This window comes from Ovis canadensis, chromosome 5 (genome assembly GCF_042477335.2).
Source record: "Ovis canadensis isolate MfBH-ARS-UI-01 breed Bighorn chromosome 5, ARS-UI_OviCan_v2, whole genome shotgun sequence".
In the NCBI taxonomy this organism is placed as follows: domain Eukaryota; kingdom Metazoa; phylum Chordata; class Mammalia; order Artiodactyla; family Bovidae; genus Ovis; species Ovis canadensis.
In genome coordinates, this window is record NC_091249.1 from 32,311,222 (window position 1) to 32,337,873 (window position 26,652).

At 51.3% G+C, this 26,652-nt stretch overlaps 1 protein-coding gene and 1 long non-coding RNA gene across 2 annotated transcripts in view; one reads left to right on the top strand and one right to left on the bottom strand.

The window, feature by feature from the left end:
- Positions 1 to 164: 164 nt before the first annotated feature.
- Positions 165 to 3,933, bottom strand: LOC138441739 (uncharacterized). The gene is made up of 4 exons (XR_011257426.1): positions 3,598 to 3,933; positions 2,368 to 2,476; positions 1,078 to 1,287; positions 165 to 841 (listed from the first exon to the last, which is right to left on the bottom strand). It is a non-coding gene; the product is annotated as an uncharacterized lncRNA (long non-coding RNA).
- Positions 3,934 to 11,762: 7,829 nt separating this feature from the next.
- Positions 11,763 to 26,652, top strand: part of SEMA6B (semaphorin 6B) — a 44,494-nt gene continuing 29,604 nt past the window's right edge. The window contains exon 1 of the mRNA XM_069589391.1: positions 11,763 to 11,929. The gene's annotated coding sequence lies outside the window, so the exon portion shown is untranslated. The remainder of the gene's footprint in view (positions 11,930 to 26,652) is intronic.

Consider the following 26,652-nt stretch of genomic DNA (forward strand, 5'->3'; position numbering starts at 1 on the left):
GACAGGCCTCTGCCATCCTGTCATTTGGACTTGGGAGAGGCCATCATCAGCCTAAGAGAATTCCAGGTGATAACAAGTACTGTAAAGAAAATGCAGATTATAATGAAATTAATTATATCTTCTTCAGTGTCTGTTGATAACATTTTTAATAATAAATTGTTCTTGTTAAATTGTTTGACAACAGAAAGAAAGAAAATGCAAGAAGATGATGAGATAGGAAGCAGCCGAGCAGCCTTTGGAGCCAGCTGGTCAGGGAGAGCTTCTCGGAGGAGGTGACACTTGAGCTGAGACCTGAAGGGGGAGCTGGCCCTGGAGATGTGTGGGAAATGTGTGCCAGGCAGAGGGAACAGCAAGGGTGGAGGTCCTGAGGAAGCAACAAACATATAAACAGGTGGTTTGCAGCACAGGGTAAGCAGGGCCGTGCTGGGGGTCTCTAGGGGTGGCAGTTCAGCCCACCACAACAAAAATGCCCCCCTCTCGCTTCCCCACATCCTTGAGAGATACAGCACCTGAATAGAAGCGCTTATTTTTTTTCCCCCAAAGGAGAGCGAGCGTGAACACGATCACCCTATATCCATCTGATTTTAAATTTAGCCCAGTGCACATGGAACGCAGTTCAGGGGAAAAACAAGGAGTTATAAAAATATAATTCCATTTTCCGTCATGGGCAGCGGCAGAGGGAGAGGAGCAGGGAGAGATGGGGGTGGGGTGGGGTGGAGGATGAGGAAGGCATGAAACTCCCAGAGCAGCTACGCGGTGTGGCCTGCTGGGACAGAAGGCTTCTGCGGTCCCAACCTCGGTTCCCCACCTTCTCCAGTGCTGATCCCTGACAGCTCTGTCCCTGCACAGACATAACGAGTAATGAGAATGACCAAGTTAAAATCCAGCTCCATCCCATCCCATGCTGCCCCCAAACGCCTATGGTTCCCCACCGCCCTGCCAGCAAGACAGAGACTCCTCTCTTGCCCCACGCTGTGTTCCTGCCCGGGGTTGGGAAAACCGCCTTCCAGCCTAGAGAAACCCCACAAGCTGGCGACCGAAAAATGACCCCAAATGTAAAGACTGTAAGGAACGCACGTCCCTGCCCGTAGTTTCTGTGGGTCAGGAACCCAGCTCGGCTTAGCCAGATGCCTTTCTTCAGGGTCTGGTGAGACTTCGTTCGAGGAGACGCCTGAGGACCCCATCTCATCCGCAGCACAACTGGGGCAGGCGCAGCCCTGCAGACTGGCCTCATGCTGTTAGTGGCCCTCCGAGTCCTGCCAGGTGGCCTTCTCCATCGGGGGCAGGCTTGTGGGGAGACAGAAAGAAATAGCAAAGCTGAATTTACAATCTCATGCAATTTAATGAAGTTCAGAAGTACCATCCCATCATATTTTGCTCTATTCTGTTGTTTAGAAGTGAGTCTGAGGGACTTCTTTGGTGGTCCAGTGGCTAAGACTCCCACTCTCCCGATGGAGGGGGCCCAGGTTTGATCCCTGATCAGGGAACTAGATCCCACATGCCACAACTAAGAGTTTGCATGCAGCCAAAAGAGGTCCTGCATGCTACAATCAAGACCCAGCACAGCCTAACTAATTCATTAAATATAAAAAAGGAAGTGTCAGAGACCCCATTAACACCCCGTTGGAGGGAACTGAACAAAGTGTGATCAGAGAGGAGGTGGGGATCCTTGGAGGGCCATTCTAGAACTGGGGCTTCATTAAGGGTATCACTTTAGGCTCATGCTGTGGAATGCTACACAGCTGTTGAAAGTGATAGGGGAGTTTTGAGTTAGAATGTTATTCTGTTGGACTTTCCTAGTGGTACAATGGGCAAGAGTCTGCCTGCCAATTCAGGGGACACAGGTTCGATCCCTGGTCCAGGAAGATCCCATGTGCTGCCAGGCAGCTAAGCCCAGGTGCCATAACTACTGAGGCCTACGCACCTGGATTCCATGCTCTGCAACCAGAGAAGCCGCTGCAGTGGGAAGCCTGTGCAGCACAGTGGAAAGTAGCCCTCGCTGTCGGCAACTAGAGAGAGCCTGAGCGCAGCCATGAAGGCCCGGCACAACCGAAAATGAATAAAACTAGAGAGAAGAGAGGGGAAGTGAAAAATCTGTAAAAAGAAGGAAAAAGGAATATTGCCCTGTTCCTATTACCCTGTTACTATCCCTCATAATCTAGTAACGGTCCTGCCTCAGGGCCTTTGCAAGCGCTATGGCCTCTCCCTGGAATGCCCTCTCCTTCATATCTTCGTGTGGCTCCCTCCTTTATCTCTTTCAGATCTGTGCTCAAACTTGGAGAGGCCCTCCCTGATCACCCTTGGTCTAAAATAGCACCATTCCATCCCCTATCCCCCCTACCTTGTTCAGTCCACAGCTCAGCTCACCGTTTGACTTTACATATTTATCTTGCTAGTTCTCCACTTCCCACTGGAATATCAGCTCCACGGAAGCAGGGACTTCTGTCTGTTCTGTTCACTGCTGTGTTCCCATCACCTGGCACACAGTGGGTGCTCAATAAAAATGGATTGAACAAGTGAATTTAGACAAACATGCCACCTCCCCACAGATTCTTTGGTTAATATCTTCTGCTTGATGAAAATCCTGAATGTCAACTCTTTTTTTATATGCCACCTCCACCCCCAACCTCAGACTCTGGGACATCAGTGGTCTTGATCCTGTCTGTCAGCTTCATCTTTGTTGCTAGGCAACCCAATGCTCTTGACTTCCCCACCCCTAGCCCCTTAATCCACATTCTTTTCTTGGAATAGAACAGACTAGCTTGTCCCACCAGCCCACCTCCTCCCCACTAGCCCCTACACCCCTGGCCACCCTTTCTGAACCAAATCGGCTTCTGAATGAGGGGCCCAGTGCAAGCCAGCCCTCCCTTCATCTCTCTCCACTTTCCCAGGATCATCCAAGTCTATAGTGATCCCTCTGACTCCACCTTTCATGTGTTCTAAGCGCTTTCCCTGTGCAGATTTGCTTAACCATCACCCACTGAGGTGACACTCTCATCTTCCCCCATACGGATGAGAGAGCTGAACTGTCAAAGAAGGGGCACAGCAAGCAAGGACCGGTAGGACTTACATCTGAGGCTTCAGGGGATCCCAGGCAAGGTACTGTGTGACCTTGGGAGGTCTCTTTCCCTTTCTTGTCCCCCACCCCGACTCCTAGCCAAGCAGTGGTTTAGGTGGGAGAATTAAAGCTGCACCAAAGAGGGTCTTGAAACAGGGGCATTAAAAGATAAATTGGTGACCGATCACTAGGAAGAAAAGATTTGGGGGGAAAGGCATCCTAGCAGAGAGCACAGCAGGTGCAAAGGCCCTGGGGCAGGACCCTGCCTGGTGTGTTAGAGGAACAGGGAGGAGTCCTGTGTGGCTGGAGCAAAGTGAGAGAGAGGAGAGAGGGAAGAGGGGAGGGAGGAGATGGGGCAGGTGAGAAGACTTGTTTTTTTTATCTCAAGGGAGGTGGAGCCCTGAAGGGCTGTGGGCATAGGGAGGATGGGTCTGACTTAGATTTTAAATTGATCATTCTGAATTATTTCACAGAAGAAAAACAAAAATCTCAGGCAAAAGTGACAAATTGGGAGAGTAATACTGACATATGTACTCTACCATGTGTAAAATAGTGGGGACCTGCTGTGTAGCTCCGGAAGCTCAGCTCAGCGCTCTGTGACACCTAGAGGGGGAGAATGGGGGGAGGGGAAGGGAGGGTCAAGAGGAAGAGGATCTCTGTGTACATACGTAATAGTTGACTCACCATGTTTCACAGCAGAAGCTAACACAACATTGTAAAACAGTTATACTCCAATAACAAAATATTCACTGACTCAGTGAACATAGAATTTGGTCAAACTCTAGGAGATGGCGGAGGACAGAGGAGCCTGGCGTGCTACAGTCCACGGGGTTGCAAAGAGTTAGACACGGATTAGTGACTGAACAACAACGAAAGCAAAATAATAGGCGAAAAAGAAAAGTGGCAAAACATTAACTGCGTTCCTTAATTGAGGTTGGTTCTTATGCAGTAGTATTCTTTGGACTTTATGTTTAAAAAGAGGAAAAAAAAAGTCCCCAAATATAGATCAACTATTAATAATACATGAACAACGACAAGTTGAATTTGATAGGTGGGTCTTCTCCTCCAGCCGCAGCTGGAGCCACTCACCGGGGCATCCAAGGCCTCCCTCTGGCACAGCTGGCCATTTCCTGGGGCTGGGCACCCATGTCCCTGCCCACTCACCCAGTCTTCCTGGCAGGGAGCCTAGCTTCTTCCCTGAACTTGACGACGAATTCCTCAGCTCTGAAGGCCTAATTGTGCGTGAATCCAATCGAATTATCAGGCCCTGATGCGCAATTCCCAAGATTATTTAGCTCAGTGAAGTAAATAATGACAATATCTCCTGCGAGTTCCTGGAGCCCCCGTCCCCCGCTTCAGTCCTGTATTCACTTCCCGCATGGTCTTTTGAGTGGTGGGAATAAAGATGTGGAGGTGAGGGCAGAATCTTCAGATGTTAGCATAGGAGGGACTCTACACCTTCCTACAGATGGGGAAATTGAGGCCCAAAAGGACCTGTCACACAGAAAGTTAGGGCCTCTGGAATCCATCTACACCTCTTCAACCACGGCTGCAGACACTGACAACCCACATGGGCATCTCCCAGCTCACTTCCATCCTTGGGTGTACCAAGGCAGGACTCAAATACCAGCAGGAGTGACATTCAGAGCGTGCGTGCATGTGTGTGTGTGTGTGTGTGTGTGTGTGTGCGTGTGTCGGGTGGTGGGTAGGGGAGTCTGTAGTGTTCATGAATCCTAAGATCTCATCTTATTGAGAGAGACAAAGAGACCCTGATTAACTTTCTGCTGTGGTAAGCTAAGTATGCCTGATTTTCTTTTAAGTATGATAAGAATGACTACTTAGAGGAGAGAAATAGAGTGAATAATTTTCAAGCCACTAGAGGGAATAATAAAAGGAAATAGAGAAGATCCCACAAGTTCAGCAGGAGGCTGAAGAGAAGGTAAAAAGGAAGTAATGGGAAAAAACAGTGTTGACCATAAAACACTATATAAGAAAGTGATGGAAATGTATCCAAATACATCTGTAAATTCAACAAATATAAATGGATTAAACTCAACAAATATAAATGGATTAAACTCACTACTCGAAAGACATAGACTCTCAAATTAGACACATAAAAACAGCAACGAAGAAACAAAATCCATCACTATGTTCTTTTGAGGACACACACCTAAAACAGAATGCTGATCATCAGCAAATAAATTACAAGGAAAAAAAGACATAAAGAGATGTAAGGAGAAATCAAACAACTGTGTGTGTGGGTCTTGTTTGAATCCACTTCAAAGTGTAGGATTTGTTGGTTTTTTTTTTTTTTTACTTTTTTTAGACTTCCTTGGTGGTCTACTGGTTAAGACTCAGCGTTTCCAATGCAGGGGGCATGCATTTGATCCCTGGTTGGGGAACTAAGATCCCACATGTCACACTGCTGCTGCTGCTAAGTCACTTCAGTCGTGTCCGACTCTGTGTGACACCATAGACGGCAGCCCACTGGGCTCCCCGTCCCTGGGATTCTCCAGGCAAGAACACTGGAGTGGGTTGCCATTTCCTTCTCCAATGCACGAAACAGCACGGCAAAAAAAAAAAAATTATGATGTTTTATGCAACTGGAAGTTTAAAGGCTGATGATATTATGGAAATATTAATATTTTAACTATGAGTCCTTATCTTTTAGAGATACAAACTGATCTGTGTATGTCTACATTATATGATTCCAGAAATGTCTTCTAAATAATACTAATAAAGATGAAACAAGATCAGTCATGAATTAATAAGTTTTGACATTGACAATGTTTACATAGGTTTCATTGCATTAATCTCTACTTTTATATGTTTAAATGTTCCCATCATAAAGTGTTTTATATTAAAAAAAGAATGATGCAGATAAGCTTAAAAATTAAAGAATAGAAAAGAATTTACTAGGGAAATATGAACTCCCAAAAGAGCCCCTAGAATAATAAACCAGGCTCACCTCTGCACGGGTGGTGATTCTTTACCACCTGAGCTAACAGGGAAGCCCAAATGAATCTGTACCCCTCAACAACTCTCCGTCTTTAGGCCTCAGTGTCCTCTCCAAGATGAGCAGAATTCTTGCCCTCCAGGAGTTGACAAAGCAGAAAACCAAAATCAGGCACACGCTGTAGGGACTTCCCTGGTGGTCCAGTAATTAAGAATCCACCTTCCAGTTCAGGGGTACAGGTTCAATCCCTAGTCCGAGAACTAAGATTCCCATGTGCCAGAGCTACTGATCCTGCAACAACTATACAGTGCTTGTGCCACGCCAAAAAATCCCGCATGGAGCAACAAAGAATCTGCCTGCTGCAACTAAGACCCAACAACAGCCAAATAAATATATATTTTTGATGCTGTTTAAACACACACACACGGTACTGATTGAATAGTGCCTGTCTGCCCTGCCACCTCCACTGCCCCTGGACAAATTCATGACCACTTGGAACCTCAGAATGGGATTTTATTTGCCACTGGGGTCCTTGCAAATGTAATTAAGGATCTCGAGATGAAATCATCCAGACTTAGCTGCTGCTGCTGCTAAGTCACGTCAGTCATGTCTGACTCTGTGCGACCCCATAGATGGCAGCCCACTGGGCTCCCCGTCCCTGGGATTCTCCAGGTGAGAACACTGGAGTGGGTTGCCATTTCCTTCTCCAATGCATGAAAGTGAAAAGGGAAAGTGAAGTCACTCAGTCAGTGTCTGACTCTTAGCGACCCCATGGACTGCAGCCTACCAGGCTCCTCCGTCCATGGGATTTCCCAGGCAAGAGTACTGGAGTGGGGTGCCATTGCCTTCTCCGATCCAGACTTAGGGTGGGGCCTAAATCCACTGTGCTTCCCTGATGGCTCAGACAGTAAAGAATCCACCTACGGATGCAGGAGACCTGGGTTTGATCCCTGGCTTGAGAAGATCCCCTAGAGGAGGGGATGTCAACCCACTCCAGTATTCTTGCCTGGAGAATCTCCATGGACAGACGAGCCTGGCCGGCTACAGTTCATGAGGCTGCAAAGAGTCAAATATGACTGAGCAACTAAGCACATAAATTCACTGATCAGTGTGTTTATGAGAAAGGAGAGGCTGATCTGGACACACAGGGAAGAGAGTCATGAAAAATGATGGAGGCAGAGACTGCGGTGATGTGGCTACCAGCCAAAGAATACCAAGGCTGCCTCAAAAGTACTGGCTTAAAACAGCCTGAATTTATTATTTTAAATTTCTGGAGCTAAAATCCTGATGTGGGCAGGGTGGTTCCAGGGAGAATTGTTTCCTAGCCTTTTTCAACTTCTTGAGGCCTTCTGCATTCCTCGGTTCAGAGTAACAGTTAGAGGGAGGGGCAAGGGAGGGGAGTCTGTCCTTCATCTTCACAGCTGGTGCAGCCTTCCTCCCATTACATCCCTCTGATAAGGGTCCCTGTGGTTACACTGGTTGTTGTTGTATATTGCTAAGTTGTGTGGGACTCTTTGTCACCCCATGGATTGCAGCATGCCAGGCTCCCCTATCTTTTACTATCTTCTGGAGTTTGCTCAAATTCACATCCACTGAGTCGGTGACGCTTTCTAATCATCTCATCCTCTGCCACTTGCTTCTCCTTTTCCCTCCAATCTGTCCCAGCATGAGGATATTTTCCAATGAATCAGCTCTTTGCATCAGGTGGCTAAAGTACTGGAGCTTCAACTTCAGCATCAGTCCTTCCAATGAATATTCAGGGTTGATTTCCCTTAGGATTGACTGATTTGATCTTCATGCAGCCCGGGGGACTGTTGAGAGTCTTCACCAATACCACAGTTCAACAGCATCAATTCTTCGGCATTCAGCTTTCTTTAACGGTTCAGTTCTCACATCCATACATGACTACTGGAAAAATCATAGCTTTGCCTAGACGGACCTTTGTCAGCAAAGTGATGTCTCTGCTTTTTAATGTGCTGTCTAGGTTCGTCATAGCTATTACACCTCGCTCACTGGGATAATCCAAGATAATCTCTTTAATTTAACTGTCAACTGATTTAGCAACTTTAATTCCATTTGCAACTTTAATTCCCCTTTGCCATTCCAGATTTAATATTCACAGATTCCAGGGATTCAGATGAGGACATCTTTGTTGTTGTTCAGTCATTAAGTCGTGTCCGACTCTGTGACCCCATGGACTACACCATGCCAGGCTTCCCTGTCCTTCACTATCTCCTGGAGTTTGCTAAGATCCATGTCCACTGAGTCGGTGATGCCATCCAACCGTCTCATCCTCTGCCACCCCCTTCTCTTCCTGCCCTCAATCTTTCCATCTTCATAGTCTTCTCCAATGGGTCGGTTCTTTGCATCAGGTGGCCCAAGTATTGGAGCTTCAGCTTCAGCATCAGTCCTTCCAATATTCAGGGTTGATTTCCTTTAGGATTGACTGGTTTGATCTCCCTGCTGTCCAGGGGATTCTCAAGAGTCTTCTCCAGCATCACAATTTGAAAGCATCCATTCTTCGGTGCTCAGCCTTCTTTAGGGAGCATCATTTTGCCTAGCACAAATGGTTATGTAGCTTTAATTTCCCAGGACACATGGAGATTATTCCTAACCATGCCCAGGCATTCCTCTTCCCTGCCTTCCTTTGGGACTTGCTTCTATTTATGCCTCAAATTACAGTTTAATGGATCACCTCCTCCAGGAAGCCTACCTTGATGCTTCCTTTGGTCCCCAATGCCACCTGTGTCATCATCACAGCTCTTACCGCTCTGTGGGTTACCTAGTGATGTCTGTCACTCCCACAAGATCATTAGGAGGTGTCTCTTGTCCCTGCTGTGTCCTCACATCTAGCATAGGACTTAGCGTACAGTCGACACCCAATAAATGTGTAGCCTGCATGAGTTGGAGGCTGCTCCACTCAGGTCTGTAAATAGCTGCAGCCTGGTGAGGATAAATCAAATACGAGCATACACGGGGACTCACAGGTTTGGCAGGCGGGTGGGCATTGGTGGCTGCAGGACCCCATATTCCTGGCCAGGCCTGGCTGAGCCTGGTACCTGCCGCTCCAAGCACCCCTCCCGGCCTCCTCATTAAAGCAGGCCTTTTACTTAGGCAGGCGCTGCCAGTTCTAATTGACTGCCTGCATCCCTGGGGGGATTCAAGTTCCCGAGGTCGGCAGTTGGGCCAGGGCCAGACCACGGCAGGTGGGAAGGAGCCCGGCTCCAGGATAGGAAACAGGGCCTGAAGGCTGGGCCTTTGATCTCACTGGAGGTGACCTGCTGCCCCCCTGCCCTCCCTCTCTGGCCTCCAACACTGTGGCACCCACTGTCCTCAGGCTCGGGGTGCCCTCCCACCTTGTGCAAGCCCTTGGTAAGTTTGATCTACAGATACTTGGTAACACTGAGAACACACCTAGATGTACAGAGACATACAAACACACGCAAACCCACAACCTACAGATCCAGACCAAGAGGCGGTGTAACATGGTGGTGAGACATGTGGGAACATAACCTGTCTGTGACTCAGCCTTTCCACCTGTAAAATGGGTTTATAATGGTCCCCCTCCCCCACAACCCTGACACACACACATTCATGGGGCTTCTGGGAGAAACAAATGGGTTAATAGTTAGAAAATGCTTAACCCAGGACGTGGTTCTATAGGGCTTATTATGTATGCGTTTGACAGGTATTGATGGAGCACTTAATGCATGCCAGGCCTAGCAATTACAGCGGTGAAGAAGATTCACATAAGTTCCTTCCCAGGTGGTGCCAGTAGTAAAAAAAAAAAAAAAATCCTGCCAGTGTAGGAGATACAAGAGATGCAGTCTCAGTCCCAGGGTTGGGAAGATCCCATGGAGTAGGAAATGGAAACCCACTCCAGTATTTTTGCCTACGAAATCCCATGGACAGAGGAATCTGGCAGGCTACAGTCCATGGGGTCACAGAGAATTGGGCTTGACATGCACACACGCTGTCCTGGGGAGCATGGAATCTGACTGGGGAGGGGGAGAGTGAGTCTAATAAAAGAGTAATTGTTGGACTGTGCTGGGAGGACCTGGAGAGACACTCTGAGTTTCTGTGATTCTTTCCATTTCACAGAGGGAGTAAATGAGGCTCAGAGACAGAAGGAAAATGGGTTTAATTGGGGGCCATGCAGTTTCTGAAACAGTCAACACTCCACATGGCCCCAGGGCCTTTGCCCTGTTGTCCCACTTCCAGGCACCCCTCCGGTTCCTCATTCTTCTGTCCTCAGCTCAAGTGTCACTTCCTCACGGTAGCCTTTGGAGTCCCTCTCTCCCCTGACTCCTTGAAACTCGTTCAGCTGTGGCTGCGTTTCACTAAGGAGCTTCTTTCATTAATATCTGTCATAGCTGCCTCTGAGTTCCCAGAGCCCAGCACACAGTGGGTGCTCTATGAATGCACACTGGCCCTGGGGCTCAGCCCCGCTCCTGAGAACTTGCAAACCAGCAGCTGGGGGAGTTCAAGCTGGGGGCCTCCCTCCCACCTCCCAGCTTTGATCTGGGCAGTCCCCTCCTCAGCCACCACCACCTCGCTTCTAGAACCTGTTCCTAGCTTTTCATCCTCCCTGGAGAGGCCTCATTACCACTCCCAGCCCAAGAGACAGGAATATGCAGCCTCCTGGGCTTTCAAAGCAATACATTAAAATAGAAATCGATGCCGCCACGTGGACAACCTGAGGCCTAAACCTTGGGCTGCAGGCCTCTGGCCCTTCCTTTGTGAGCTGAAGGGGATGACAGACTTTGGAGCTCAGAGCCTTGAGAACTGGTAATCACTGTCGTTAGGATAATGATTTTAATTATTATCTAATAAAAGTATATTTAGCAGCATCCCTTTTGTGAGCGTTTACACGGTTTGGGGCACTTTCTTTTTTCAGCCACACCAGGGATCGAACCTGCACCCTTGGCAGGGAAAGTCCAGAGTCCTAACCTCTCGACCGGGGTAATCCCTTCAAGGCACTTTAAAAAACCCTTCTCTTTTTTTACCCACTTTTTTTTTCCATCCACTTAAAAAAATTTTTTTTTATTGGCTGCACCTTGCTTGCAGGATCTTAGTTCCCTGACCAGAGATCAATCCTATACCCCCTTGCTGCAGAGGTGCAGAGTGCTAACCCCTGGACTGCCAGGGAAGTCCCTGAAACCCTTTCTTCTTCTTTTTAAAATATTTGTTTATTTATCTGGCTGTGCCGAGTCTTAGCGGCATCTTCACTGTGACACGAGACCTCTTAGTTGCAGCATGTGGGATCTCATTCCCCAACCAGGGGTCGAACCCCTTCCATTGGGAGCATGGTGTCTTAGCCACTGGACTGCCAGGGAAGTCCTAAAACCCTTTTCTTGGTCCCACATTCCTCTCCATTGACCACCCAGTTTCTGAGAGTCCGCTATCTACAGTCATCTTCCTCCCATCCCCTTCAGGATCTCCTCCCCACTAAGGGCCCCCACACCAGGAATCTGCATTCTGGAAAAGATGCCCCTGGCCAGGGGCACCCACCTTGGTGACTGCCTGGCAGGAGGAAACAGAAGCTGCCCCAGAAGAAGAGGGCTGGTGGGGGTGCTGCCCTGGAGGGCTCTGGGATAGGGGGTCACTTGCCAGGAAGCAGGACCAGTCTCAGACTCACCTACCTCAACCCCTGACTCCAAGTCTGGGGCCTGGGAAGCCCTGGGCATATGACCACACCCTTCCCCCCCTCCACCCCGCGCGCACACACACACACAGGCACACCCAGCCTCTCTCACGAAGAACACAGGATAAGAGGGAAAATTGGAGAGCCAGCTAACACTTAGGAAAGGTGTATTCCATACTAGTGAGTTTGTATCATAACTGCTTCAACTGTAAGAGCAATTGGGGAAACGGAGGCAAAGAGAGACGGCGTCACCTGGCTAGTCACACAGCTGGTAAGTGGCAACCGAGTTTGAACACTTCTCTCTCTGAGTTGGGGCTTCCCAGGTGGCACTAGTGGTAAAAAAAAAAAAAAAAAAAAAGAATAGAAAAGAAAACCTGCCTGCCAATGCAGGAGACATAAGAGACAGGAGTTCAATTCCTGGGTGGGGAAGCTTTCCTGGAGGAGGATGTAGCAACCCACTCCAGTATTCTTGCCTAGAGAATCTCCATGAACAGAGGGGTCTGGTGGGCTACAGTTCATGGGGTCACAAAGAGTTAGACACGACTGAGTGACTTGGCATGCAGGCACTCTTTGAGTTGAGAGGCCTGCCTGTGCTAAATATCTTATTTCCCCCTCAGGGACAGTGGGATCCAAGAGCCACCCACCAGGTGGGTTCTATTATCTACTAGTGGTGCAGATGAGGAAACTGAGGCTCAGATGGGTTGCTGGGCTGTGCTAGGAAGGAGACAGCATGACTGGGGCTTCAGTCCCAAGCCAGGTACCCAGAACCTGGTCTCTTAACCACTCCAGTCACCAAAGGTTCTCCCCGCCTCTATTTCAGCATCCTTAAGGTGGGGTTCATTGCAGAATCCAGGTTATGAGGACCACGTGCCAGCAGGCTTGTAAAGAGCCCCTTGTGGGGTCTGGCCAAACAGGAGGGTCTGATTTGGGTGAGTTGAGGACACAATAGGGACGGAGGCTGGGAAAAATTTTCCCATGGCCCCCGTCAATCAACCTCTCTCCAACCTGGGACAGTTAAATCTGCCACCCTCCCCCGCCCTCCGCTCCTACCCCTCAACCCCCCCCCCCCCCCCCGGCCTGAGATCCCCTTCCCTGGCGGTCACTTAAGTGCCCTCCGGCCCCTCGCAGGAACAGCGCCGCCTCTGTGTCCGGCGCGGGGCCAGCGTCTCTCCAGGTTTCTCAGCGTTGCCCAGAGACGGGTGGGCTGTCGGCGGGCCCTCGCCCCCGGCACGCAGAACACTGCCCGCCCAGGCCCCAGGACCCCGGATCCAGAACAATAGGCAGGCCGGGGGGAGGAGGGGAGACAGGCGGAGCTGGGGCCTCGGGGGGCCTGGGAACCGAGCGGCTCGGGGTCGGTGTGCAGGGAGGCGGGTCCTGCGATCAGACAGAGGCTCCCGGAGGAGTGGGAGCTCGGGGCGGGTGGCGGGGAGTGAGGCGCACCCAACCAGGAGGGAGCTCGAGGAGGCCGAGGAGCTTAGCCCCCTCCCCAACGGCGGCTCCGGGAGGAGGGGCCGCCCACTCCCCCCAGCCACTGGGCTCGTGCGGGGAACAGGTGTCGGGGGTTCTGAAGGTAGGTCGAAGGGGCACAATCCCTTTCGGAAGTGAAGCGGCATCGGGGCCCCGCACCGCTATAAATACGGTCACAGCTGACTAGGGGGAGGGGACCTGAAGGACCCGAGAAGTGGGGCGTAGGGTGCGGGATGGAGGGCGACCCTGAGCTTGGGGACGCGGCCAAGCTTCTGGGAGGATGCGAAGCCCGGTGACGTGCTACATTCCGGACCCTGGCGTCCTGGGGGCCCAGGGGAGGGCAGAACTGGGCGTGTCCATAACCTTTATAAGCCCCGCCCCTCGACGAGCTCCGCCCCCTCGCTGAGCCGCCTCCGGGTCTGAGCCCACTTCACTCTCTCAGCCCCTCCCCTTCCGTCGCCCTCTCATCTTTAGCCGCCTCCCCTTGGTGAGTCTCCTCTCTGTCTCAGCCCCTCGTCTCTCAGCTCCCTCTTTCTAAGCACCCCCTGCCACCTTTCAGCTCCTTGTGGGGAGAGGTGTCCTGGGACAGCCCCTTCCGGCTGTTCCAGGTAGAAGCTTGACTCCTTGGCTGGCAGAGGCTACCCTGGCTCCTCCTCATCTGCAGTATCACCCTCATATTCTGTGACTAGAACAGCCGGAGCTTTGGGGGTTCCGCCCTCCCCGACCGCCCCTCATGCCCGATTGATTATCTGCTACCTCCAACACCCAGTCCAGGGCTAGGCTCCTTATCAGAAACTGCCAGAAAGACCTTCATGCAGGCACACCCCCTTCAAGTCCCTGCCTTAGACCTCTCACTCCTTGCTTCCCAGGCCCAGGAGCCAATTTTTGAAATGGGGGATGGGTAGAAATCCTAACTTCATTCATTCATTTTTTCATTCATATTCTTCAACAAACATTGAATGAGTACCTACTGCCTGCAAGCCTGTGCTGGAGGTTGGGGATACAGCTCATTGACCAGTGGGGAAGATAGTCAGTGGGGTGATGGAGGTCAGAGGGCTGTGATGGGGGGGCAATAGGGGTCAGGGAGGTGATGGATCCCAGAGGGAAGGCTTCCCACAGGAGGTGTCATCTAAACTGAAGGCTAAAGATATTAGGGCCCCAAAAAGGGTATACCTAGCAGAGAAACCGGAGAAGGCAATGGCACCCCACTCCAGTACTCTTGCCTGGAAAATCCCATGGACGGAGGAGCCTGGTAGGCTACAGTCCATGGGGTCGCTAAGAGTCGGACATGACTGAGTGACTTCACTTTCACTTTTCACTTTCATGCATTGGAGAAGGAAATGGCAACCCACTCCAGTGTTCTTGCCTGGAGAATCCCAGGGACGGGGGAGCCTGGTGGGCTGCCGTCTATGGGGTCGCACAGAGTTGGACACGACTGAAGCGACTTAGCAGTAGCAGCAGCAGCAGAGAAACACAAGTGCAAAGGCCCTGTGGCAGGAGCAAGAGCCCCTGGCTTTCAGTCCCAGCTTTGCTGTTTATTTGCTGTGTGACCTGGACAAGTGACTGTTTCTTTCTCATTGTTACCAGCGCTCAACGGAAGGGCTCAGCTGGGCACCTGGTACACAAGAGAAATATTTGCTGAATGTTGATGAAGGAACTTCGGTTCTAGAGGGTTGTCACGAAAGAGAAGCCTTCATGGCCCCTGCCTGGGGGTGGGTGGGTTGGGGCAGCTTGTGACCTCTTTTTCTGGCCAAGGTGCCCCTGTCCCCTGGGCCCATCCCCCAGGCCCACCCGTCCTCCACCAGCTGTCCCTCCATGTGTGCGCCGCCTGTCAAGAGCAGGCGCCTGTTCCGGAACACCTGATGCCTTGCTTCCCAGGGATTTCAGAGGGGTAGATGCACGGAAGTTCAGCTGCCATGGGGGCTTAACCCTGGAGCCTGGACGCCGGGTCTTCAGAGGCCCAACATCAACCCTCTTGACTCCGTAGAAATCTCTGGCACCGCTCCCAATCTTAGCTAGAAAGACCCCACTTCAACTCCTAGCTCTAACATTGCTCAGCCATGTGGCTTTGGGAATGTTAGTCAACCTCTCTGGTTGCTGCACACATCTTCAGTGCATATGATGTGCCTGAGGCCATGTTTAGAGCTTTTCTGTGAATGAACTCTGTCTTCTAGCAGGATTCTGAGTTCCCAAGTATTGTTGACCCTATTTTAAAGATTGAAAACTGAGGCACAGAGTAAGGTTATATGACTCTCAGGGTGAAATGATCCAATGAGTAATCACTGTTGGGTTGGTCCAAAATTTTGTTTGGGTTTTTCTGCACAATCTTAAGAGAAAAACCAGAGAGAACTTTTCGGCTAACCCAATACAATAACACTGGTGCTGGAGAAGACTCTTGAGAGTCACTTGAACATCAAGGAAATCAAATCAGTCCTAAAAGAAATCAACCCTGAATATTCATTGGAAGGACTGATGCTGAAGCTGAAGCTCCAGTTCTCTGGCCACCTGATATGAAGAGCTGACTCACTGAAAAAGACTGATGCTGGGAAAGATTGAGGGCAGGAGAAGTACGTGACAGAGGATGAGATGGTTGGATGGCATCACCGACTCGATGGACATGAACCTGAGCAAACTCTGGGAGATGGTGAAGGACAGGAAAGCCTGGCATGTTGTAATCCCTGGGGTCATCGCAAAGAGCTGGACATGACCTAGCAACTGAACAACAATACAATAGCATATATTGAGTGCTCACTGGGTGCCTGCTTTATATGGATTAGCTCATTTAATTCTCCCCCAAACCAAATGAGGTCATGGGAACCACTAATAGAAGTCCCTTTTTACAGATGTAGAAACTGAGGCCCAGAGAAAATAAACCCAAACCCACAGAGCTGTATAACTTTGAACACACATCATCAGAGAAAGTTCGATTGATGAGCATTGCTCTATGAGCAAATGCTTCTATTTGACTTTGCTCTCTGTTGTCTGTTAGGAGCCCAGTCCCTGGTAAGTTACAGTTAACTTGTAGATTTCTGTCTGGTAGGAAAAAGAAACCTCCAATTATGGTTTTGTTGCATGTAGGCCATTCACTAGTTTGTATCCAGCCTAATCTTAGTCTAACTTTCTTAAGAAAGAAATATCCTGGGGACTGCCCTGGTGGTCCAGTGGTTAAGACTCCATGCTTCCGGTGCAAGAGGCACCAGTTCAACCCTTGGTCGGGGAACTAAGATCCTGTATGCTGCCTGGTGCATCAAAAAAAAAAAAAGGAAGGAAGGAAGGAAGGAAGATCCTGACAAATACTCAGTCCCTTAAATGCTCTCAGAACCAACTTGACCATTTAATTGGTTCCCTGAATAATGAGTCAATTAATCATTGACCAGAATTTATGTTGAAATGAGTCACATTTTCAACTTTCTGAGAACAGTACTGTGACAGCCCCATTTTGCAAAAAGGGAAACTGAGGCCAGCTCCCTGCCTCCCCCATCCCGAGCCCAGGGGCCCAGTTATCATACACCTGGCTCTCCACATTCAGGCACCCCCCACACAGCTCCCAGAAGCAGCTCCGAGAACCTGTCTTCCTGCAGTGGCAGAGAACCAGGTCAACCAACCGCTGGGACATCAAAGGGAATCTATAAATACAGCTGCAGGAGGAAAAACAGACATTTTTCTAGCCCCTCCCGGCCTTTCCTCTCTCCCACTCCAGCTCCTTCCCAGCTAGGCTCATTCATATTGCAGTAGCAGAGCTGAAGCCCCCAGCCACAGGGACCCCTACAGGAAAACAGTGAGGGAAGAAGCTGGCAATGCTTCAGTTTCCCCCAGTGAAATCAAACCTCTTCTGCTCTCCCTTTCCCCTGCCAGGGGACTAAGAAAAAAGGGACATCACTGGGCCTGCCCCTGGGAGGTCCACATGAGATGCTAAACCCAGAGACGAATGTTACTGGTTTGTAGAAATCTTCAAATTCCAGGACCCTAGAATCTCCTGTCTTTCTCAGGGAACATGTAAGGTTTCTGTGCTGTATTGTGTGCTGGGAAGCTGGCAGGACCAACTTCTGGTACATAGTTTTGACTTGGCCAAGGCAGTCGGGAGGGTTTCCTGGAGGAGGTGACATGAGCTGAGCCCAGTGGAAGATGGGAGAGATGGGGAGAGAAGAGTGGGACAGAGGAGGAGGTTACACAGAAAGGAATTCAGAGTCTTCCTGGATTATTCCCACTTCCTGGTTCCCCAAGTCCTGTGTCTTTACATCTAAAACACCTCTGAAACCTGCCTATTTCTCTTTACCTCCTCACTCCCTCCCCTGGTCTAGGTCCCCATGTTGCTCCCCTAGACTAGTCCCTCCTCCCCTGGGGCCCATTCCTGTCCTGGGTACATCGTTCTCCGCCAGGCAGGCTTTTAAAAAGTCAAACTAGAGGGACCTTTTAAAAAGTCAAATCAGATCATCTCAGTTGCTCACTATAAACTCTCCCATGGCTTCCTAGTGCCCTTGAAATAAAGTCCAGACTTTTTCCCATGTCCCCAGCACCCACTGCTGTGCCCTCCCCCTCCTCCCTCTTCCCCCCTCCCTCACTCTGCCCCAGCCACAGGGACCTATTCACTTTTCCTCCAACATGATCCTGTCCCAGGGTCTTTGCACGTGTTGTTCTCTCCACCCTTCCCCTATTTCTTTTTTCTCAGACTGGCTCCTAGTTCTTCAGGTTTTAGCTCAAAAGTCACTTCCTCAGAGAAGCCCTCCCTGATGCCTCCAGTCAGCTGCTGCTCTTCACCTTCATTTCTTCCTGGCCTTCATAATGATCTGAAATTACTTTTTAATCATTCACTCATTTCTTTGTGGTCTGTCCATGGGTGTCCCAAGAAGACAGAGATCCTGCCAGTGACCTCACCTCCATGGGCTTCCCCTGTCTGTAAAATAGGTGGACTTGTGACAAGCCACTCCCTTGGGCAAGCTGTCTGCTGTATTTGCTATTAAAGTCACTGTTTCCCTTACAAACAGCTCGTAATCGATATGCTAATTGATGCAGATTTATGTAAATAACATGAGTATTTATTTCTCCTTCTTCCCCGCCCCACACAAATTCCCTATGGGCCTACGGGACCCAGAAGCTGAGGGTGGGTAGCTGTCTCAGCCCCCATCCCTTGGGGATCTTTAGGGGTAGGGGAGCAGTCTTGGGAGCAGGTAGGACAAGGGCAGGAATAGGGGTGAGAAATATAAATCTGGAGACCTGGGGGAAAACTGAGACCAAGACAGTAAAAGAGCAAGATGGGGAGATGAAGAGGATGGGGAGATGGAGAAACACAGAGAGGAGAGGAGAGGAGACAGAGAGGGAGACTGGGAGGGATGAGGTTGGAGGGCTGGGTAGGGGCCTTGCCACCTCAGGGCATGCTGGGGACATACCGGATCCCCACTACACATTTGGATCAGTAGCATTACCTCCTGCCTTCACTCTGATCATCACCTACTGGAATCTTTTGGAAGGGGAAACTGAGGCAGGACAAGGGGAACCACTGGCCTCACTGGCTATTCCAGAGCAGGTCTGGGATGAGGACTGGCCCATCCCTCCATGGGACCCTGGGGGCCAGGAAACTTCCTTGATGCTCACTTGGACCTTAGCCAATACTCCACTGTTTTTATTGAGTGCCTACTGTGTTCCAGGCCTGTGCTGGGCAGTGTTGGGACCAAGACCAAGCACCTTGTCTATGAAAGCTGGAGGCATTTCAGAAGCCAGGTAAATTCCAAAGTGGCCTCCTCGGTCCATAAGGCCCTGCATGGTCTGCCCCCAGCATCTCGTCACTTTCTCACCTCCACCTCTTCCCTCTCTCCTCCTAGATCAGGCTGCTCCTGCCACAGAGGCCTCCCCTAACAGATCAGGAATGGTCCTGCCCCAGGGCCTTTGCACTGGCTGTTCCCTAGATCCGAAGCTGACTTTCCCCACATACCTGCATGATTTTCTCCATTATCTCCTTCAGGTCTCTGTTCAGATGTCACCTCCTCCATGAGGCCTTCACTGACTACCACCTGCTAAATATCTCCCCTACCTTAGGCACACCCCCCATCTTCTACTTTTTTTAATTTAAAAAAGCGTGTTTTGCCACATACCCCAGCATGTGGGACCTTCGTTCCCTGATTAGGGACTGAACCCACACCCCTGCGCTGGAAGCTGGAGTCATAGCCAGTAGACCACCAGGGAAGTGCCCTCATCTTCTTTCCTTGCTCAGTTTTTTCACCTTACCCTCTGGCCCAGAAGAGATCTCACTCATTTATGTTGCTTCTTGTTTGCCAATCCCATCGGGACGTCAGCTCCACAAGGCCAGAGACTTCTCTCTTCTGTTCGCTGCTGTGTCCCCAGTGACTAGAACCAGCCGGGCATCCAACAGATAATCAATACTGGTTAAATAAGTCTATCTACTGCTGCCCAGCTGTGAGCAGGCCAGGACAGGACCTGGCTCTGTCTTGGTCACCACTGTGCCGCCAGCACCACCCAGCAGAACCTGGCACACAGTAGGTGCTCAATAAAGTCAGTGGAATAAACAGACCAACAAGGGTCAAGACCTCAGGACTCGGCTTTGCCTCCTGAAGGCATTGGAGGGTTTGTAGCTGGAGCTGAGCTCGTGCCAGGTGGGGCCGAAGGAGCCTGGGTGTGGAGGGTGAGCTCAGAGCCCACAAATTGCACCTCCACACTGACGTCAGCATCACTTGAGTCGAGAGCCTTGGTGGCAATGACGAAGCCGCTACCAGCTGAGGTCATTCACACACACCCTTACTGTCGCTGGCTGGTTTTTTTTTTTTTCCCTCCATAACAGTTCTGATTTTCTTTTTTTTTAGTTGTGGGATAATATACCTAACAATACATTATTTTAACCATTTGTAAGAGTTCAATTCAGTTACATGAAATACCTCCTCACTGTTGTTCAGCCATCACCACTACCTTGGCCCAGAACGTTTCCATCTTCCCAGATGGAAACTCTGTCCCCGTGAAACACTGATTCCCCATCCCCTCCCCCACCCCTTGACCACACGACCTCTGTGGCTCTGACTCCTCCAGGGAGCTCCTGTGAGTGGAATCAGACAATGTGTGCCCTTCTGTGTCTGGCTTCTCCCCCTGAGCATCACTCCTCAAGGTTCATCCAGGTTGCAGGCGTTGTCAGATTTCCTGCAGAGTCCACGCTCATTCTACCTCCCGTTTGCTTGCTCCTGATGAAGGGCAGTGCACCACTCCATCGTGGATTAAAAAAATGAATTAACAAAAGGCCTCTCAGAGAGTAGGACGTTGACCAAACACATGAGGATTTCCCAAGAAGCGGGAAGAGCAAGTGCAAAGGTCCTGGTGTGAGGCTGAGCTCCATGTGTCATCTCAGCTGGGAAGGGAAGCCCAGTGGAGGGTGGATTTTGAACAGGGAGAATGTGACACCTTTTCCCCCTCCCCCAAGTGACACTGCCCCCTCTGTGCCTCAGTTTCCTATCCACCCCCAGGACAGACCCCAGGGAGCTCAGTGGTCCCTAGGCCCCTTATTACTTCCTCCTCCAGGGACCAGGATATCCCGTATGCAGATGAGACCTTGGAGCATGGGCTTCTGGGAGGACCCTGGACACACCCAGGTCTTTCCGGGGATGTTGCTTGCTGATTCTGACAGGAAGAAAGCACTGTAATTGCTTGAAGTTTTACTCACAAATCAGGCAGTGGCTCCTGCCACTTTCTCTCTACTGTTTCCCGGGGGTAGGTATGTGTGGTACTTGGAGCTCCAGCCAGACACACAGTCACTTCAAGCCACAGCCTTGAGTCCAAGGGGCTGGAGAGAGGGTCTCAGGCTGGGCAACCCCCAGCCATCCCGGCTGGCTGCCTGGCTGAAGGCCTGCTATGCATATAGGCTGGCCTGACTAACACATACCCTCTCCCCTGCAGTGGAGGGGGACTTGGGCAAACTCTGCGGGCAGGCGTGCTGGGTTGTAATCCTTGCTCTGGCTCAAAATGTGTATTGTACCTGGAGCTGTGCAGTGCACACACTTAGTAAGTGCTCCTGAAGTTATTGTTTCACTGGATGGCCCTCCCTGAGCCTGAAGAGCTGGCCTCATGGCCCCATTTTGCTGCCCAGGGAACTGAGTGACCCAGGGCTCCTGCCCAGCTGGGCCTCAGTTTTCTCATCCAAACAATGAAGGTCGAGCTTTCAGGCTCCCATTCATTCATTCACTCATTTGTTCAACACATTTGTTGACTGCTTACTGTGTGCCAGACCCTTGACCCCAGGGACACAGCCATGACCATGGGAAACTCTGGCCCTGCCCTGGTAGAGCTGATTGGGTGCAGCTGTGTGGGGAGGGGGAAATGGGAAGAGAAACAAGTAATAGACAAAAGAAATACTCTTGGTAAACGAGTACAGCAGAGCAGGGACTTCCCCGGCGGTCCAGGGGTTAAGACTGTGCTCCCGCTGAAGGGAGCGTGGGTTCAATCCCTGGTTGGGGAACGAATGTCATGTGCTGCACCATGCGGCTGAAAAAATAATAATTAAAGATTAAATTTAACAATTGTACAGCAAAGCAATCCAAACAGAGAAAAGGGAGTGATTGTTTAGACAGGGGGTGTGTTAGGGGAACATTGAGCTGAGACCTGGAGCCGTTCAGATATCTGAGGGGAAAATGACTCTCCTGGGGGCAGGGACAGCCAGTGCAAAGGCCCTGAGGCTTGACTGACAAGTTGGAGGAACAGTGAGGAATAAGGAATTCAGTGCAGCTGAAGCAGAGTGATGGAGGGGGTCCTGGGGAGGACTGGATGAAAGGGGCACAAGACAGGGTCATGACTGAGGCTCCTAGACACACAGCAAGCCAGAACTACCAGGGACTTCCCTGGTGGTCCAGTGGCTAAGACTCCGTGCTCTCAGTGGTGGGGGCCTGGGTTCAATCCTTGGTCAGGGAACTAGATCCCACAGGCCACGACTAAGAGTTCACACACCACAACTAAAAGATCCTGTGTGCCACAAATAAATAAATACTAAAAAAAAAAGAAAAGAAAGAAAGAACTACTGTAAGGGCCTTCCTGAGGGCTGCCTTCTGCCCTCCAGCCCCCATTCACATCTCCGTCCCTAAGATTTCTGTATAACAAGCAATTATTAAGTACCCTGAGAGTGGGACCATAAAGAAGGCTAAGCACTGAAGAATTGATGCCTTTGAACTCTGATGGTGGAGAAAACTCTTGAGAGTCCCTTGTACTGCAGGGAGATCAAACTAGTCAATCCTAAAGGAAATAAACCCTGAATATTCATTGGAAGGACTGATCCTGAAGCTGAAGCTCCAATACTTTGGCCACCTGATGCGAAAAGCCAACTCACTGGAAAAGAACCTGATGCTGGGAAAGATTGAGGGCAGGAGCAGAAGGCGACAACAGAGGCTGAGATGGTTGGATGGCATCATCGGCTCAATGGACATGGGTTTGAGCAAACTCTGGGAGATAGTGAAGGATGGGGAAGCCTGTGCTGCAGTCTGTGGGGTCGCAAAGAGTCGGGACACCACTTAGGGACCGAACAACTGAGTGCTAGGTGTTGTTCTAGTCAATGGGGATTCATAAGGGCATAAAACAATGCTGTTGGGGAGATGATAAACAATGTTTGGTTGTGAAAAATAGGATGAAGAAAACCAGAGCAGGGTAAGAAGATAGAAAGGGACAACGTGTTGCCATAGGTGCAAGGTCAGGGTGGCCTTGCTTTGGAGGTAACATTTGAGATCTGAGACTTGGAAGAGCAGAGGGGCCACATGGATCTGTGGGAGAGGGGAAACCATTCCAGGTAAAGAAGAGAAAGTGCAAAGGCCCTGGGGCAGGTCAAGCTCAGTACAAAAACTACTTTAAGTGAAAGTGTTAGTCCCTCAGTCGTGTCTGACTCACTTCTTCTGTCTGTGGGATTTCCCAGCAAGGACACTGGAGTGCATTTCTATTCTTTTCTCCAGGGGATCTTCCCAACACAGGGATCAAACCAACATCTCTCACATTGGAGGCAGATTCTTTATCATCTGAACCACCAGGGAAACCCATTCAGAGACACCATCAAGCCCTTAACAGTTATGCCCCAGCATTTCAGAGTGGAGTTTCCTCTTCCAGGTGGCCTCCCAGGATCCTCAGTGTTTCTAGATGACAGAGGCACCCATGGGAGTTCCTGGGCAGTCCAGTGGTTAAAACTTCACGTTCCCAATGCTCCCAGTGAGGGAGGCATGGGTTCAATCCCTGGTTGGGGAACTAAGATCCCACATGCTGCACGGTGCAACAAAGTCAGGCTCAGCATGCGCAGGCAGAGGGTGAAGAGGAAGTCATCAAGACCCTCCTTGGGATCACCTCAAGTGAGGGACCCTAAGTCACTTGCCTTAAGAACCTTCCAAGCTAGGAGGTCCCTGAGTCCTTGTAAATGATTAAAAGCATGGGGTTCAGGACCTCCCTGGTGGCCCAGTGGTTAAGAATCCGCCTGCCAATGCAGGGGACACGGGTTCGATCCCTGTTCCAGGAACTAAGATTCCACATGCCACAGGGCAGCTAAGCCTGTGAGCCATAACTACTGAAGCCCGCATGCCCTAGAGCCTGTGTTCCACAAGAGAAGCCAAGGCAAAGGGAAGCATGAGCACCTCAATGAGAGAGTAGCCCCCACTGGAGGCAACTAGAGAAAAGCTCCTGTGCTCTAAGGAAAACCCAGCATGGCCATAAATAAAGAAATTAATTTAATTAAAAATTTTTTAAAGCATGGGGTTCAAATTCCAGCTTTATTTCCCAGCTATGTGAGTGGCCAAGTCATTTCTCTCTGGATCTCAGTTTCCACACCTGAAAATGGGATTAAAAAATGTTGTCACGCTCTAGAATCATGGGGCTTTTTATAGTAAGTGCTCAGTAAGTCTTAACTCTTCATTATAATTACTATACGCATCATATGGGTCATTTTCAGGCAGCAGGCCTAGGGGTGGCTGTGTGATTTCGGGAAAGAGCCACACTCTCTCTGGGCACCAGGTACCCCAGGGCCCCAGGAGTGCTTTTGAACCTGAGGACAGGAGTCCCCCAAAGTGCCTGCAGGGGGTAGGGGTCAAAGGGCAAGGGGCAGGGGATAGGTCAAGGCCATGCCACATACACACACACACACACACACACACACGCGCGCGCGCGCGCGCGCGCGCGCACCCCTACCCCCTCACGGGCTCTAGGTTGGTTAGGTCTGCGGAAGGACCAGCTGGGCGGATTTAGCCAGCGCATCTGCCGCCGGAACAGCTGCCGTTCTGGGGGGGCTGGAGGGGGATTTGGGACGAGTGAAAAATCTGTCCGAGGAGAATCGCGTCTGCGCTGCCCAGCTGCCAGCTCAGACTAGGGGGACACCCCGAATCCGCCCGGACCCCGAGCCCCTCCCCTGCGGGGGCCACCCCCACGTGCCTTGGGGGGAGGGGGCGTCGGGGTGGCCCTGACGTCACAGGCAGCCTCAGCCAATCGGAGCTGCCCTTTCCGAGCCCCCGGGGGATTCCCAGGCCTTACCCGGGGCTGGGGCCGCGACCCAGCACCTACGACCCCCAACCTGGGCTTAAAAGAGGGCCCAGACCTGACTGGGGGAAACCAAGGCTGGGACGCTCCAGGAAGGGGGCGGGACCCAGTTGACCCCCCTGAGAGCCTCAGTCCAGCCGCTAGGCTCCTCCGAGGCCCAGAGAGGGGCAGGGACGGCCGGAGTCACACAGCTGGGCTGCTAGATGGAGAGCGCTGATTGGGGGCGCGCACGCAGCAGGGCGGGGTTTCCCAGCACGCCCAGGCGCTAGGCACTAAGGCCGGGATAAGCCTCAGCCCATCCCGGGGGACCCAAAGGCCGCTTGACCTACTCCAGGTCTCCCCGGGACCCCTCGGACCCGGGGCCGAGGCCGGGACGCCCAGGGAGGAAGGTGTCGGTGGCCGCCGGGCATCCGCAAAACCCGCGCTGGATTCCTCCTGGGTCGGAGCTGGACTGGAGCGCCGCGCTGACCCACCTGGCCTGAGAAACTGAGGCCCGGAGGGGCGGGGCTTTGCTTAGTGTCACACAATTGTGAGGACGCTGCTGGTTCTGCCCCCTCCCTGGGCCTCCCTGGCTCACCCGGCGGGCAAGCTGTGAACTTCCTGCCACCCTCTTCCAGGTCAAGGCTCAGACAGTCAGGAGCCCAGGGCGGGGGAGGGAGCAGCCAAGTCTGACCTTGCCCCCGTCCAGGGCATGAAAGACTCATTCATGAGTGCTGAAGCCTGGGTGGCAGCTGAGCCGGGCCGCGGGGGTGGGGCCTCCCTCAGGGTCTTTTGTGCTGGCGGGCCCCTCTGCGTAGTACACGCTGACTTCCCACCACCCCCTGCACCCCGTGTGCTCTGTTAAATCTGTCCAGGGTCCTTCTAAGGCCCCTAGGTCACCTCCTAGTCCTCCTGGGCCGCTCAGCGCCCTCATCTACCTATACCTTGAACTCTCCAGCAGATTCTTTTTGTCTCCTCTCCTAGACTGTAGGCCCGAGCTAGTTTGCCTTACTGACTGCTCAGCTCAGTGCGGCACAAAATTGTTGTTCAGTCACTCAGTTGTACCTGACTGTTTGCGGCTCCATGGACTGCAGCACACCAGGCTTCCCTGTCCTTCACCAACTCCCAGAGCTTGCTCAAACTCATGTCCATCGAGTGGGTGATGCCATACAACCATCTCATCCTCTGTATCCCCTTTTCCTCTTGACACACTGTACTCAATCAATGTTCGCTGACGGAATGGTTTTGCAGAGGATCCCAGTTGGGCCAAGAATGGTTCAGAAATGAGAGGAAAATACAGAGCCTGGAAGCCAAGCTGGGGTGCCCGTCCCCCATCCCCTTTGCAAGGCAGGCCTCAGTCTCCCCAGCACGCAAGGGGATCAAGTCTGAATGGCTGCAGGCAGGTGCAGGCTGATTTGCCTGGGACTCTGGCTCAGCCGGAAAGCTGGTCAGAGCAAAACCACCGGCAGGAAGGCCTGGCTGCTGGCGGAGGTTTGTGGTCGCCAGGATGGCCCCTGGGCAGATGCCTGGGGCCTGGAAGGCTGGGGTTGTCTCCATGGATGTCAGGGAGGCTGCAGGTGGCCCAGGACCTAGTGTCCCAGTGTGTGCGCCACTTGGAAGCCACACAGCTTGCCTGAGCCCCCGGACTTCTGGGTGCCCTGGGTGGGACACACACACCAAAGGTGTCTAGGACCAGAGCAAGCAGACGTGTGCCAGCTGGTGGACCTCTCCGTGCCCAGTCTATGGGAGCCTCGTGTGACTGCCTTGAAGACTGAACAATGCCATTTATGCATCTAACATAAGCACTCAGCAGGTGTGCAAGAGATGTCACTAGATAAATACACAACAGACTGTGTAGCTTGCCAAGCTCCTCTGTCCATGGGATTCTCCAGGCAAGAATACTTGAGTGGGTAGCCATTCCTTTCTCCAGGGGATCTTCCCATCCTAAGGATTGAACCCTGGTCTCCTGAATTACAAGTGAATTCTTTATTATCTGAACCACACAGAGTGGTCAAACTTATATTGAGCACCTCTTGGACAGAGAGGTACACTGAGGTGCTC